Source organism: Cavia porcellus, unplaced genomic scaffold, assembly GCF_034190915.1.
Source record: "Cavia porcellus strain 051 isolate PalLab524CR breed Dunkin Hartley unplaced genomic scaffold, mCavPor4.1 scaffold_21, whole genome shotgun sequence".
Lineage (NCBI taxonomy): Eukaryota > Metazoa > Chordata > Mammalia > Rodentia > Caviidae > Cavia > Cavia porcellus.
In genome coordinates this window covers 35,595,477-35,608,126 of record NW_026947504.1, presented here as the reverse complement: position 1 = coordinate 35,608,126, position 12,650 = coordinate 35,595,477, and the positions used below count along the sequence as shown (strand labels likewise).

Here is a 12,650-nt window from a genome sequence, read left to right as displayed (position 1 = left end):
AGATTTTGTGATTGCTACACCAGCTCTAGTGGGTAGTAGCCTGCTTACAATGTAAGTGAGGAAAAGAGGCTTGCTCCCTGCCCCACCCTCTTTCGCCCTTGTTGATTTCGTTGTCTTCTGCCACCATGAAATGTTGTCCCTGTGCCATTCCACCCTGCCTTGGAGCCAGCTGATTATGGACTGAAACCTCCACAAACAGTGAGTTAAATAAACCTTCTTCCTCTTTATCTTTGGGTATCATGTATTTTGTCCTACCAACGAGAGGAAACTAACCAAGACTCTCTTATTCTCATTAAAAAATTCAAAAAGAGGAATTCTGTAGTTTCTACTTTGAAAACAATTATCTATTTCTCCCTTTTTCAAAGAGACTCCTCCCTGTCCTTGCTGCCTCTTCATGTCTTATTTCTTCTTGGATTCGCTATTCCATGTGTTTGATATCTTTAGATCTTTCTTTTTCTTTCAAGAGCCAACTTTGTTTTTAACTATGTCTCTCCTCCATTTCCCACATGACCTTTTCTTAAAAACCAATCACTGAACTTTAGTTCCTCTAGAAAGCTCATGGACTACATGAATTTGACATTTTATATTTTTAAAAAGAAGAATGATGATCTGGAAGGTCCAATTTCTGCATTTTAAAAGACTTGCCTGATTCAAGTAACAGAGATCATTTTTGCATATTTTCTTGAGTTGGTATAAATTTCCTGTAAGAAATCACCAATACTGACAAGAAAAAGGAGCAAGCCCAGTCTAGGAACCTGTGCCATGCACAGCCACCACAAGACCAGGAACAGCCAGACCCCCGCCCAGCACACGGGCTGGCAAACAAGAAGTACGGAGGCCCCACCCTACCCCATAAGTAACCAGCTTATCCGGAGAAGCGCAGGCTGTGATGACAGCTACGGAGGTGAAATGCAATTGGGTGCCTGTGCTGCCCTGTGTTTCACTGACCCTGCAGGTCTAGAGGCAAGGGTCTGATCATGGGTTCAGAGGACAGCAGTACACAGTGTGGTATGGGGGGCAGAGGGGAATCTCCTTCTGAGGGTTGTAGCCATTGTTGATTCCCTATGTTCTTATTGTGAAGTCCTATATCATTTCCATTGTTTTGTTAGGTTGGGTTTTACTCTCTTTTTTGGTTGTTGCTTTGATTATGTTAAATTCAATAGCAGGAGCAGCTATTTCAAAGATAGCAAGATACATGTGCTAGTAATTTTGGATTTACTATTGGCTTGTTTTGAAGTCCTTTATTGCATTGTCTTTTTTTTTCTATTCTGTTGTCTGATTTTTGCTATGTCCAAAGTTATGTGCAGCTATTTTGAAGACATCAAAAGGCATTATGGTAACTATTGTTGATTTTGTATTGAAGTCCTGTATTACTTACACTGGTTTGTTTTGATTGGTTTTATTCTGTTTTATCCTCCTTAAAATAAAATTTAAAAAGAAATCTCCAATTCTATAATACCCAGGGCAGCCATCTGAAACAATACCAACTGCTACCGTAAATTAAAGTTTGCTTCAACTCACGGAATACCAGGGTCCTCTCTCCCAGACAAGCCAGTCAGCAGGCAACTGAGCCCTCAGGAAATATCAGTGAGCGTCAGTGACTTCTGCTCAGCTACTCATATGATTTGGTTTAGTGGTTATGAAATTGTGTTTTAAGCTGGAAATTGTAGTACATACCTGAAATTCCAGAAATATGGGAGGCTGAGGCAAGAAGATCACAAGTTCAAGCTGCGTAAGACGCTGTCTCAAAACAGAAAAAATTTTAAAGGGCTAGGGATATACTTCATCCCCAGTACTGCAAATAAAATAGAAGTTGTGTTCCTGGGCCAGGAGTCTCAGTTCAATCTCAGCTCTTACTCCTCTTGGCTGTGTAATTCTGGATAAGCTATTTTACATGAACCTCAACTTGTCATCCGTAAAATGGACTCAATAAGCACACTGACCTGACAAATTCAAAGTGGGAAATGAAGCCCCTGAGCTCTCAACAGGGTGCCTAATCCAGTTAGCACATTACTACAAGTGAGGATGGTCTCACTCTGCATGCATGCTTTTTCTGTTCCCTTGTTTTTGTTTGCTTCTGTTTTGTTTTTGTTTTTGAAGGGGTGGGTATTTTAGGATCCATTGCTCTCATTCAAATTAACGTGAATTGAACCATGATATATTTGCAATGTAACAAAATCCTAATGAAAACAAATAAAGATACAAAATAGTACTCTTCTGGAAGAAGGACTTTGTTCTATGATCAAGAGAATGAAGCACTTCCCTAGGTTATTTTAGTTTAGTTGGTGTATTAGGCTCTTTTGTGTTACTACAAATACCTGAGGATGGGTACCTTTACAAAGAAAAGAGGTTTATTTAACTTCTCGGTGTTGAAGGTTCACATCTGGTAATGGTCTTCTTGCTGGCAGAGTCCCTAGGCAGAGGACGGCATCATATGTTACATGGCAAGAGACAGGAAGCATGTATGTGTCCTGTGATCTCTGAGCTCTGTGATATTTCTCTCCCCACCTTCCTGTCTTTCCTCCTCCCATGATTCAATTATAGAGGGTTCTACCCTGATGACCACATCTAATCCTAACCACCTCCCAAGGTCCCACTTCTAAATACTTAGGCCCTGAAGGTTTGGGACACCAGTTTTTCCTTTCTGTTTCCATAATCAGATTAACTTTCTGCCCTCTTAATACCTCCCAACAGCAAATACATTTCAACATCCAAATCCTCAGGGGACACATTACAAACCATATCCAAAGCATGGCAGTTGGCTACCCAGTAAATGCACATTTTAATATGCTGAAAACAAGTATGTCAAAAATACTTCCCTGGAGAAGTGGCAGAATTCCAAAGCAAAGGAGCAGATGTATACAACTGCAAACATCAGCACTGCTGCTCTTGTGGCTGGCAAAGGGTCAACAGCAACCCTGCGAGGGCGGGTGGCCTTTTATGGTTTGGGCTCCCAAGAACCTACCTGCTCCTCTAGCAGCAGCTCAATCTCCTCAGCCAAGTGCTAGGCCCTTGGAGAAGCTCAGCCCAGCCAGTGTGCATTCCACTCTGCTGGCTTCCTTTGGGTTTCTGCATCGCTGTTATAAAGACTTCTGGACAATCTGGGACCATGGTACACAGGTGACCATCCACTCACTTGAACAACACTTAGTATGCCTAAATATGCAATGTGCTTATAAGACAACAACCTTCAAAATGTGGCTCACAGAGACTTCCCAAGGTACTCATTTGATGTGAATCATTTCACAGGTCCTCATATTCTATTTGCAATTTTTCCCCGAATTCTGCTGGCAACATCTTTCATCCTCATAACTGCACTTATTCTATTAGTGAGAGAAGCACCATTCCTCCTACATCCTGAATCTTTTGACAATACATTGCTGTGAAGCATAAAACCTGCCAATGACAATAGGACCATTCCAAACATGGCTTTATCAATAAATATGGGTATATATATATGAGGCAGAGTGTAATCAGGAAAAAAACAAATCAGCTTTGTTTGGCACATAGGGACTTAGCACTGGAAATTGGTCATATGGCTAAAAGAAGAGCTCAGAAATCAACTGGGAACCTTGAAGCCACACTGAGATGAGCCAAGGCTGGAAGCCAGCACCAACCTGAGCAACAGAAAGGAAAAGCTGGTGTCCCAGACCTTCAGGACTGGCATCTCCAGGAGGGAAACTAGGACATCTGAGACCACTGTGAGCCCATCTTGCAGGAAGTGGATTTTCCAGGCGAACTTCTGCTACTGGAGACAGCAACTATGTTAGAGGGAGAGGAACGGAAAACATGCTCTGGCACCTTCCGCTTTCCACTCTCCACTGAGAGCACATTAGATCACCTGGTGTCCAAAGTCCACTGGCTGGACTGAAAAGAGTGATATAACCCATTCTAGTTTTAAAATAGTGCCAGTGTTTATGGCAACCTAGGGATTGCTTTGCAACTTCTCACACATCTGATGGGAATTCTAATACAACTTTTTAAAATATGAGGGCCTACTTGGTTTTTCATGATACTTCGATAAAATGCATACTTTGAACAAAAAGTTTAAAGACCTGCGCTTGGAAATTTAAAGATGAGAAAGAGCTACCCCACCATGCAATCACAGGGCAGACACAGAGAGGCAAACTGCAGCATCTGAGAGTGCAGGTGGTCCTAACAGGATGCTGCCACTGTTACACAGACGTGGAAGTGGGCTCAGGAGGTCAGTAAGCTGCCTAAAGTCAAGTCTGTGATAAAAGAACTAGAAATCAAACCATACACATTCCATTCCAGTTACTTATGGGGAGCAATCACTCCCTGAGCCCAAAAGCATGGAAGCAGTGCTTCATAAAACATGCCTAGCATAGCATTCCCATAACTGTAATGAGCACACTAGACACCTGGGAATCTTGCTGAGCTACAGACTCTGATCATAAAGGGCTGGTGAGACCTAAGAGTCTACATTACTAAAATATTTCCAGATGATACCTCCTTTGAATAGCAAGATCCTTGAGTAGTGGATACTAAGCTTTCTTGAATGGACACACAGGAAGCTGTGTGTATGCATCCTTAATATGCACAGCTGCTTACTCATGTATGGTATATGCATCCAAGTGAGGCCACATGCTTCGGTCTTTACACAAACTACTACCAAGTATGGCTTCTGTTTCATTGTCCACTGCCACAGGAATTTTATGAGGCTCCTCCAATCACCCCCACTAGACCCATTATGGTCCTAGAGAAGTGGAAAGAATGGAGGACCGTGTTCACATTTTGTATGTAGTGACAAATGACCAAATGCATTTTCAAAAAGTTGAACAAATGCTTAATCAAAATGAATTATGAGGGATATTTTAACCTCTTAAAAATTATATTCCTACACACATACACTGAACAGTTCTCTGCCTTTTCTACTTTTCAAATTTAAAACCTCTTCCAACCAAATTCAAAATGCATGCCTTTGAAACTACGATAAACAGAACATTTAATATAGGTGTTAATTGTAATACATTATCAGACCTATTTCAGGTCATCAGATCTATCCCTAGGAATTTGGAAGGTAATTTTTTTTCCAAAGAATTTAGAAATTTATTTATGTTGCTCAGAAACAAATATATTTTCAGCTTCTTGAGATACTAACATCCCATGAAACCATTAACTTCCCTTTTCACAAATGATCAAGGACAACCTCCTGGGTACGGTCCTCAGAAGAAGACTCTGCACACCTTTTGCATACATCTTCACCTAGCACATGCTTAGTGCATGCTTAGTTCCTGAGTACCAGCCCACGTGAGATGCAGAGAATGGAGCCATCCTCCCTGAGTCTCCACTCCCGTGCAGAAACAATCAGACAAACAAGTCTGTGGTATAGCTGTGAGGCTCAGAAAGAAAAGAATCAGAATGAGCTAGGCAGAGTTTGCAGAGATGCTCCCAATGGGACAGGCAGGACAGATCCCTCTGAGGAAAGACGATGGAGCAGAAGGTGTATTAGTCAACTTCCTGTTCCCCATAACAAAATATAAGGCAATTAACTTTAAAAAAAAAAAAAAAAAGATTAGTTGAGTCTGTGGCTTGGAGGTTCCAGTCCCTGAGTAACTCCATTCTCTTGGATTTTTGGTAAGGCAGCACTTCACAGTGGGAGTGAACAGCACAGCACAGCCACTCACCTCAGCAGCCAGGCAGCAAAGACAGCAGAACAGACCAGGTCCCACAATGCCCCTCAAGGACATGTCCCAGTGATCTAAAGACCTTCCTTGAGACCTGACTTCCTAAAGGTACACACACCTTCCAAAAGCACCACCCTGCAGACCAAGCCTACAACACACAGACTTTTGGGGAACACATCTCCAAGCCACTGCAGGAGAGAAGCAGCAAACATGAACCACCAGCACCTACAAGGGGAGAAGGCTTGCGCAAGTGCTGAGATGGGCAAAGATGGACATCTCAAAGAACAACACAGAGGCTGCTGGGTGGTACACTCGGAGTGCGAGGGGAAAGGAGGATGATCGTGGACTTGACTCTATGTGCAGTGGAAGGCAAGCTCAAACAGGGCAGTAACATCAAATGAATTCGGTCTTAAAGGCTCATGTGGGCTACCATGTGCAGGGCACTTTAGGGGAGCAAAGGCGGAAATGAGGTGTACCTACCACGCTGCCTTCTCCGGAGGTGGTCCCACAGCCCGCAGGGGAATGCTTGATCCTTCCCAAGTGCTCCCACCCCATCCAGATATAACCCATGTGCCAGACGTGGGAAGCTGAAATGAAGCCCTTTGAAATACACAGCCATCTCTTACAATGTAAATGGAATATTCTTTTCAGAGAGCCTCTGGCACTGTGCATGCCTCAAGCCCCTGGTAATACAGAGTTCTTTTCAGCAATGTAATGGCTTATTTATTCATTTGTTCCTCATCTTAGATTCTAACCTCCTAGTGGGCAAGAACCTATGTCATCTTTAGCTGCACAGTACTCAACATACACACAGTCACTCAATACACATTTTCTGAATTTGTGTGTGTGTGTGTGTGTGTGTGTGTGTGTGTGTGAGATGAACTGTTTTAGAAAGAAGTGCTCTTCTTTTCCCTATAGATCAGCAACACCGAGGCACAGAACACACACAGCCCAGAAATGCCCTGTGAGATACCTCCCAGCTCTCTGGGAACAAGCATCAGGCAAGAGGAAACGTTCATCATCTTCAGAATACACTTTAACTTCTAAACAAATGGGGATGCTTAATAGATGCTCCCCTCTTCCTTGGCAACTGAGAGATACCCTCAGCTGCACACAAAGCGGAGAAATTGTCATCTAAAAATAAATGAAACCATGGTAAACAGGCAACTGACTATTCTGAATGCAAAAATCAAGGTAAATTTTCCCTACCCAGTGAGCTCACAGGAATAGCAAGCAAGTAATTGTAATAAAGCCAGGTATGATAATGAAAATTTAACACACAGCATGAGGTTTTAATTTTAATATATCTGTCTGATTTTCTCTCTCTCTCTCTCTCTCTCTCTCTCTCTCTCTCTCTCTCTCTCTCTCTTTGCTGTAAAATGAATCACTGTCTAAAGACTGGTCTCCAGGATGGCATAGCAACATCCTTAAAAAATGCAACAGGAAGAATGGAAGTTCTCCATAGCAAAATTAAACTTCATTATTACAAGTCCCTTTTCCCTTCTATTGTTTAACACTTTTATGTTAAGCATACCCTTTGGGCAATTTATGGGTTTAATATCGCTGTTGTAAATAGAGCAGATCAAAACCCACTGCTGCTGGGAATATTATACAATATTGCAAAGTTGTGAGATGAATCTGGGGAGAGTGTCCCTGGTGAGACGGACAGAATGTCTACCCCAGAAGAGCTGGCTCTGGCCAATTTGCAGACTCTGGCCTCTCTCCCTATGCTTGCGAAGGCCAAAACACAGCAAGAGGCAAACACTTTCCACTTTGGGCCCTGGGAAAGCTAGGTCTGGCTTGATTTCACTTGTAGCCAAAAAACTGGATGAAGCTCCATGTAAAAGGGAACTTATTACCGATGTCTCACGTTAGGACAGCACTGACATTTTTGTCTGTCTCCATATCAGGAGATTTCAGGCAAGATAGAAGCCTTCCTTCAGACCTCTTCTGTGCCTAGGTAAGCTCTGTCAGATTTCTCCCATCTTAAAGCAGGAGGTAAGTACAGACCCTAGCAAACGTTCACCCATTGGGTTCCTCCTGGAAAATGGGAGATGCTCCCATATCATCACTGCTTGTTGCCATGAACATAAAAGGATGAATTTATTCCTAGTTAACTGCTTTAAAATACCTAAGGTTTCTTCTCCCCACCAGTACCACCCCAGTTCTGAGGATCAAGCTGAGAACTCACACGCTAGCCAAAGGCTCTACCATTGAGCTACTCCACCCAGCCCAAAGCCTGAGGTTTCTAAGAATGGATCCTCCCCCTGGTGTTCTCCTCATCTCCCTCCTCCACCCAGCTGCAACACACAGCAAGGTCCTTGTGGTCACCACATAAGCCCCAGAATAAACCATGCCTGCCAGCTGTTTTCTGAACCTGGAGGGAGAAAAGGACAGGTTCAGGCAGTAAAAATTTCTAATGCAGGAAAACTTGGCAAGGATTTCACAGTGAGTGTAGGACTGGAGCTAAGTCTTAAAAATTCAGAGGCAGAGACTGCACAGAAGCACTCTGAACAGCAGAAGGCCGTGAGCAGACAGGCAGAGGCAGCATGAACAGAAGCAAGGGAATATGGCTGGAGCGATGAACTGAGGGAAACGGTGAGAGTGAGACTAATAAGATTAAGGGATCCGTTTCCTCAGCAGAACCACACAAAGGAGTCCACGGGGCTGTGCCTCCGGATAGGTGTAAGGTGACTGCCTAAGCTTGTTCTTATTACAGAAGTGTGTGGCACCAGCCACGGGTCCCGTTGTCATTTGGCTAAGCTCCTGTTCTCTAAGGACTCTGTATTATGCCTGCTTGTTTTCTTCCTATAGGTCTGTGTTGAGTTAGCTTTTCCGTACAGCTGTTTGCTTATCACATATTCCTCTGTGGCTCTAGACCCAGTGAGCTTCCGTGAACGTCTGCATATTTTTGCCTGTTCAGCTTTCCAAGCAAGCTGATAGCAGAGTCAACGCCTTCACTGTCTAGCATGGCCCTTTTGGAGAGCACGCTTCTTATTTTTTACTGACCTAACACTTACTGTGAATCATGAAAACAACTTTCATAAACTCTGGCAGCATTTCCCATTTAGCGAAATGTGAAATTACAAGAGGAGCATTTGGAAAACCAACAAAATAAACCTTGCTCTCTCCAGGAATATATAGAATGATGCATCCGTGCCTTGGCCCAACAAGTACATAGGAATTGCTAATTACGTTACAAGATCTGTGCCAAACGCTGGGGATCTGTTAGTAAAGTTCTCCAAATCATGCTTAGCAATAATCAAAACAATTTATTTTAAATATTACATAATAAAAAGCAAGTTGTTATAAGAGGGACAAGTACCAAAGCCAAAAGCCACTACCACACTCCTACCTTCCAACCTAGCCCTCCGACTCCTTTTCCCCACCTTTATGAGCACAGATGATTTTGGATCCTGTGGGATCACTGGCAGCACCTACCCAGTTATGCAAACAGAAGCATCTCCAGATAGTACCCAGCACCCACTAAAGAGGAAGCAAGATCACCCAGGTTGGGGACCTAGACTAAAATATTCTTCTGCCAATAGCGGAGGGAAGCAAGTGAGCAGGGATATTATTAAATAATCTTTAAAAGGAATTTCTACTGGAAGGCTTCTGCTTAATATTCTTTGAAACTCCACAATCATACCCTTTTATCATTGAAAATACTTCCAAATATTAGTTTCCTTCGCTGTCACACTAGGGACTGCTGACTCAGGCCTTTTGACTTTTATAGATCCTATAGCAGTGGTGGCAAACCTATGGCACGCATGCTGCAGCCAGTGTTTGCTATCGCTGAAAGTTCTAAACAGTTCACCATCACTGCCCTATACTATCAAAAATTACTTTCTGGAACAGCAATTACTGTTTTGTCACTACAGATGTAAAACACCAATACAGAGCCAACAGAGTAACCTCCAAACATATTAACCACGAGCTGCTTAGACAGGATGGAGAAAAAGGGGCCAGTGAGTCCCATCTCTGCCCCTTTCCATTAACATTCCTTTAAACCACTGGTCTGAGACTGTTTATATACCGGGTTATTTCATTAGACTATAAGTCTTTAGATAGCAGAAGCCAAGTTTTATTCCTTTTTTGTGTGTTCAGCACCTAGAACACTGACTATTCCAAAGTAAGCATTCCAAAAACACCTTGACCCAGGAGCTTAAAAAAGAGGAAATGGTGGTAAATGCAGGTAAGACAGAGTGTGCAAAAGGTGTGGGTAAGGAATCTGTGCATACGCGGAGGTGAATGTAGAGAGAGGCTGGATAACAGGAGGGTAGAGACTGGCAGAGGCAGGAGGCCCAGGTAAATACTGTTCTATGCCCTGGTGAGCAGGTGTTAGCTATTGTCCTTGCACTAGTTGAGTTTTGCAGAAGATGGACAATGAGATGCCTCAACTATACAAGGTCCAGCTGCCTGAGAAGTGTAAGTTCTTCGACAAGCTCCTAGTGGGAGGTGGGAGCTGGCAAGTGAGGAACAAGGCAGTCACAGATGAACGGGGAAATGCAGCTGCCCTGAAAAACCACTGTCAACTCTGTGTCAATTCGCCACCATCTGAAAGAACAAGAACAGACCGAAGACAGTGCAAATAACAGCAAAGAGGCACAGAGTCTCAGAGGTTACCCTGTGTGCTCCAGACTCATCTGGGATAGATTCCACTGAGCGCCTCTCTTGTGAGTTGTTCTGTGTTTTCCTTTGACTACGCACCCTCTTTCTGTCCTCTCAATGGCAAACCCAAAATCAGAGCTCCTGTGCCCCTAGCCCTCTCTCTGGAAGACAGAACATCAGACTCCACCCTCCTCTTCACCTTCTCTTTTGCACTAAATCCAACAAGAAAAAATAAAATATTCAAAAAAGTTCAAATGGTACTGACTTCATTAGCAGAAACTCCAAATTATTCATCTAATTTCAATTATCTTCCCACTTCACGAAGAAAGTTAACTGCGGGTGATTGTCAGATGGTCTTCTTGGTATTCTGGATACAGCACAGTGCATGGCTCCCTCAACCTTAACAAGAACACTAACCTGTTGCATAGCACCACCACCACCATCACTTACACCACCCCGTCTTAAACGTGAGAACCAAAAACAAACCCAGCCCTCTATTCGTTGCACAGAAAACCTTCATTCATGCACCAAATACTTAATAAGCCCCATAATGCATAAAGCGCTTTGCCAAATAAGACATAGATTGCACCACTCAAAAGCCAAAGTGCCCAGTAAGGAAATAACACATTTATAAATAACTAACTACAGTATCAGATAGGAAATATTATCTATGTGGGAGGATGAGGTGCTCTGGACCTGGGATAAATTAGTGACTATCATTTTTGCTATGTCTGCTCCTTAGGTAAATGATAGTCTGTCATGCTTTTCTGATTGAAATTCACTGGTTTAGTTAAGCAGGTATTTTCTTTATAAAAATAAATAAATAAATACTTTGGCTTCTGAATGCATAACAAGAACTGCTCCTACATGAAGTGGAAGAAAATGTGAATTCCCTGACAAGCAATCTACTAAAAATGTACCGTAAGTGCTATATTATTTGCACATTTATAATTGTCTGTGGAGATGAATCTGTCCAGATAACTTAATGTCTCCCAAGGAGAAAAGGAAACTGCACTAAAATATTGAAAGAACCCATATAGCTTCTGACTCTATAGACTCTAAAGATGGTTTCTGATGATTCTGTTAGATGTAAAAATGCTCCAGTGAACCAAAATGCATCTTAGAATTTATAAGTAGCTAAGTGTTTCCAATCTAACTCTTTCATGCAGTTTTAGTTATTACAAAGCACAACAATTCCTTTAAACTCTGAAAAGAGAGCAGCCCTAGATAGCAGACTTCAAAAGCTTAGATTTCCCTGAGGTATCTCAAGCGGCTTCCATACTCAACAATGCTGGGTCATTAATAAACTAGTTCATATGGATGCAGTCACATAAACACCTGAATGTGCTCTACAAAGCCAAGTCATAACCCAGCTCCATTCCTTCACACAGATCTATTTAATATGCCCTATCCTGGCAGACGAGTTAAAAATTGGATACATGTTCTTTTAAAAAAAAAGTCAGTTGGTGAATCGAGAAATGTTAGTTCTTTCTTAAAAGAGACATCTGAACACGGCTGCCCTTGCAAGAGAAAAGGAGCATCACTTTGCCTCAGGAACCACATTATTGGGCAGATGTTCTCCCTTGTAACGCTACTGACTCATTATAGAGCTGCAAGGTAAGGCATGTTAAGGCAGAGAAACTGTACAGAAGTAATGCCACACACTGTAAAATACCAGAGCCAAGAAATGTCCCAGGATACCCTCAAATTCCATATTGCCCTGCTGTACAACTTGCTGATGATTCATGTACCATCTTGGGGTGCATAACCAGGATAACAAGTTGTCTATAAGAAAAAAATGATAATAATAACTTGGAAGCTCCAAGCCAGTACTTTCATGAAGTCAGCTATCTACTATATGTAACAACTGTTCATTCCTTCCAGTTTCTTAAGTGAGGTGTTCCCTTGATCTCCAAATACATCTCTGTATTCTTAAACGAATAAGAGAAAGGCCACATAAATCTTCCCAGTTCCCTCCAATTAAAATGAATAAAAACAAGTCTATTTCCCAGAGGTGCAAGCTGCAGAGTTGCTTCATTCACTCTAGAAACATTTACTGAGCACTCAGTAAGTATCAGGCAGTCACTAGAACCAGAACCAGAACAGCAGCAGGGAATAAAGAAACAAAATCCCTATGCTTGTGAAGAAGACTGCATTCTACTGATGAGCAGAGCTTCTAATAACAAGACGAAAGACTGCTGGGGCAGATATCCACGACATATGGGGTCAGCAGCTACCTCTGAAAAACAAAATTCTTGGAACTGGAGATGGTGATCAGAAGTAGGGTACCTACCTAGCGTGCACAGGGCCTGGGTTGAATCTCAAACTCTGTAAAAACAAAATAAAACATGTTTCCTCATTTGGCATCTAGGAGACATACCCACATGTGAG

The 12,650-nt window shown here is 42.5% G+C and overlaps 1 protein-coding gene across 1 annotated transcript in view; it reads right to left on the bottom strand.

Moving 5' to 3' along the window:
* LOC134472012 (spidroin-2-like) overlaps positions 1 to 12,650 on the bottom strand; it is a 179,954-nt gene that overhangs the window by 143,056 nt on the left and 24,248 nt on the right. The window lies entirely within an intron of this gene.